The 4,253-nt window shown below is 43.0% G+C and overlaps 1 long non-coding RNA gene across 1 annotated transcript; it reads right to left on the bottom strand.

Annotated features, from left to right (window-relative positions):
* Window positions 1-2,889: 2,889 nt before the first annotated feature.
* On the bottom strand, window positions 2,890-3,471 carry LOC123486064. The gene is made up of 2 exons (XR_006659237.1): window positions 3,188-3,471; window positions 2,890-3,053 (listed from the first exon to the last, which is right to left on the bottom strand). It is a non-coding gene; the product is annotated as an uncharacterized LOC123486064 (long non-coding RNA).
* Between the last annotated feature and the right edge of the window lie 782 nt (window positions 3,472-4,253).

Genomic DNA, 4,253 nt, shown 5'->3' with positions numbered 1-4,253 from the left:
TTAATGAGGTTATCTGGAGTACCGACGGTGGTGGCCTGGGGCAGAGGGACCGTGAGAGAATTTTACTGTCTTGATTGATATGGATGGATGGCTGCCAGACAGTTTTTCGCTCTTACACTCCATAGAGATTTCTTCATATGCCATAGTAATGTATTCCCACTTCATAAACAGTTATTGCATAGAAAGGAATTTACGCTCTAGAGAAGAATGTTTTGGTTTAATGTTAAAGATACTCAATGAGATAAATTGTTACTTGTTATAATCTTATTCTGTTTGGTTTCGAGACGTTTAGGTTGTCTCGAAAGGGGGGAATGTAGTGTATTGACAATATGATGGTGTTAAATGTTGTTTAAATGGAACTGAAAGAAGGTTGATTTTTGGTATCAAGAAGGAAGGTTTTAGCGTGACGCCACATATGACAGACAGGAAGTGGGTTGTAAGATACGGGGATTGAACAGTAGAGGGAGCCATTCAACTCTTGGAAGGCTATATAAAGGGGGGAAGAACGGCGGAGAGTTAGAACGGCCATAGCAATCTGAGGAGCCGTTCTCCAGACCTCGCGAGTCTGTTACTCATGCTGAAGCTTGTGGTCTGAATAAACCTTATGATCAACGTTCAGTATGAGCAGACTCCTTTTGTTGACAGCAATAATGACCACCATTCATCATATACGACATGATAACAGACATGGTAGCACCAGTGGCGGCTCCTGAAAAAATTCTCAGGAGGGGCAATTTTTCTGATGATTTAGGTGACCTACACACGTGCACGAGTCCGTGCACGCGATTCCAGATATCTTTACCTCTGAATAAACTGCCTTTATTATACCATATCCACCCTGTCCAAAGTCTCTACTTGGTCTCAGTTCTCCAGTAAACTTGTGATTATCAACAGTACACAACGGTAACAAACAATTGGGGGAACTCACGGGGCAGATAGTAACCACTTAAAAGGAAGCGATTCCCAAACCTTCCATAACAAAGCCATCACCTACAGAGAGATGAACTTGGAGAAGAGTCCCCTAAGTAAGCTTGTCCTGGGCCTCTGTTCACAAACACAAACAGACCCCACACAGCCCCAGGACAACAACAACAACAACAACAACATCACAATTAGACCCAACCAAATCATGAGAAAACAAAAAGAGAATTACTTGACACATTGGAAAGAACAAACAAAAAAACAGAGCAAACTAGAATGCTATTTGGCCCTAAACAGAGAGTACACAATGGCAGAATACCTGACCACTGTGACTGACCCAAACTTAAGGAAAGCTTTGACTATGTACAGACTCAGTGACCATAGCCTTGCTATTGAGAAAGGCCGCCGTAGGCAGACCTGGCTCTCAAGAGAAGACAGGCTATGTGCACACTGCCCACAAAATGAGGTGGAAACTGAGCTGCACTTCCTAACCTCCTGCCAAATGTATGACCATATTAGAGACACATATTTCCCTCAGATTACAGCGATCCACAAAGAATTCGAAAACAAACCCAATTTTGATAAACTCCCTTATCTACTGGGTGAAAAACCACAGTGTGCCATCACAGCTGCAAGATTTGTGACCTGTTGCCACAAGAAAAGGGCAACCAGTGAAGAACAAACACCATTGTAAATACAACCCATATTTATGTTTATTTATTTTCCCATTTGTACTTTAACTATTTGCACATTGTAACAACACTGTATATATACATAATATGACATTTGAAATGTCTTTATTCTTTTGAAACTTCTGAGTGTAATGTTTACTGTTAATATTTATTGTTTATTTCACTTTTGTTTACTATCTACTTCCCTTGCTTTGGCAATGTTAACACACGTTTCCCATGCCAATAAAGCCCTTAAATTGAATTGAATTGATAGTAAGGTCGCAATGACACAGAAAGCAGTTCAATGTCGGGGTACAGAGTCGCTCTCTTACCAGGATCGCGGTCCGCTCTGACCAGGGTGAAGGTGGCCGGCTCCACTTCTCTGTCCGGGACTCATCCAGCCAAGTCTCCCAGCTGTATTGGGATTCAGCTGCCAGCAGCGTTTTCATTATTTAGTCCGTTCGTAGCGGGTATGTACACGATCAACAAGATCAGTCCAAAACCAACCACTGGAAATCCATGGTTGGCAGAATGTTTGTAAACTAAGTCTACAAATTAAAAACATAAAATAACGCCGCACTGCAGGTCGCAACAGAGACGCTGATAGCCGCCATTGTCTTAGTTACGTTCAACGTTACGTCACGTATGACGAAAGCGCGTAAGTGCAAGCCCACAGACACCCATAGAGAATGTATTGAAAGCTTTGAAATGAGAAAAAAATAGATTTTACATGACAGGCTATGAGAGACTTCTGGGCGATTTTCAACTTGACTGAAATCGCCCCAAAAACGGGCGGGGCCATTTGAAGCACGACTTTAGCCTGATTTGACATTTAGTGGCTGGCAGATCAGACGTGAACACTGATAACTGCTGTTGCCGTGATATAATTGATTAGAAAAAAAATCCCTTCCTTTTCCCGTTTGGCAGTGCGTCGCCCATATCGCCCTATTGAACAAGCCGTCCCTGGGTAGCACCATATTGGATTTTAAACAACAATATCATTAGCATTTTATGAAAATGACTGAAAGCCCATTTGAAAGCAATACTCTATCATATCTTGTAGGCTGGTTGGAACTATTTGTGTACAGTCCACATGCAAAAATCCGACTTACCAGTATATGTCAACCAAAAACTTTTCTATGGAAACAAACCATACATTGTCAGTTTTAAGAGTTATCTCTGGAATTCTCACATGTTCCTATGTATTGCTAAAGATTTCATTAAGTGTAATTAAAATAGTCCTTCAATCAGAGTAATTGCAAATATTTTCCCAACTGAAATTACTACAAAATTGCACCGTTCGGCCGTCGTCCTCGAAAACTTCCCGAGCCTCTTCATAGTCACAAATTTCCTCGACACACTCACGCTCGAGGTTGCCCTGTTTCATCTCCTCGAAGTAGCCGCTGTTGGCGCGCCTGGATCTGTCAAGCACCACGTGCGCATCATCCCTCTCCAAGAAGACTTCAGCATTAAATTGACAAGCCATAAAAGAATAAAAACTGAAATTTGGCATCTCTTCATCTTAAAAAAAAGACTTTCTAATTTAACTAACTGTAATGCTAGATTCAAAAGATATGTTTGTGAAACAAACTTACCAGCGGCAGAAATGACAGTTGAAATGGACCAAAGTCCGCAAAATGTTTTCAGCAGCATCGTGTCGGACATGAATCACCCAAAACTGAAGAGATTTGAGGTACATTGTCAGCTTTTAAACGTTGCCTGCTCATATGACTCCCATTCACTCCAACATCTCACTACCACTGCTCTAGAAACAGTTGCCACAGCTGGGTGATGGTGACCGGAGCTGAACCAGAGGATTAGGCCTATGTCTTATACTACATGGCCAAAAGGATGTGGACGCACCTTCAAATTAGTGGATTCGGCTATTTCAGCCACACCAGTTGCTGACAGGTGTATAAAATCGAGCACACAGCCATGCAATCTCCATAGACAAAAACATTGGCAGTAGAATGGCCCATTCTGGAGAGCTCAGTGATTTATAAGGTGGCACCATCATAGGATGCCACCTTTCCAACAAGTCAGTTCTTCAGATTTCTGCTCTGCTAGAGCTGACCTGGTCAACTGTAAGTGCTGTTATTGTGAAGTGGAAACTTCTAGGAGCAAAAACGGCTCAGCCGGGAGGTGGTAGGCCACACAAGCTCACAGAACATAACCACCGAGTGCTGAAGCGCATAGCGCTTAAACATTTTCTGTCCTCGGTTGCAACACTCGCTACCGAGTTCCAAACGGACTCTGGAAGCAACATCAGCACAATAACTGTTAGTCGGGAGCTTCATGAAATGGGCGAGCAGACGCACAAAAGCCTAAGATCACCATGCACAATGCCAACCGTCGGCTGGAGTGATGTAAAGCTTGCCGCCATTGAACTCTGGAGCAGTGGAAATGCGTTCTCTGGAGTGATGAATCACGCTTCACCATCTGGCAGTCCGATGGACGAATCTGGGTTTGGCAGATGCCAGGAGAACGCTACCTGCCCCAATGCATAGTCCCACCTGTAAAGTTAGGTGCCAACTGTAAAGTTTGGTGGAGGAGGAATAATGGTATGGGGCTGTTTTTCATGGTTCGGAATAGGCCCCTTAGTTCCAGTGAAGGGAAATCTTAACGCTACAACATACATTGACATTCTAGACAATTCTGTGC

The sequence above is a fragment of the Coregonus clupeaformis genome, unplaced genomic scaffold (assembly GCF_020615455.1).
Source record: "Coregonus clupeaformis isolate EN_2021a unplaced genomic scaffold, ASM2061545v1 scaf0987, whole genome shotgun sequence".
In the NCBI taxonomy this organism is placed as follows: Eukaryota; Metazoa; Chordata; class Actinopteri; order Salmoniformes; family Salmonidae; genus Coregonus; species Coregonus clupeaformis.
Note: the sequence above shows the minus strand (reverse complement) of the source record. Positions and strands in the feature narration are given on the sequence as shown.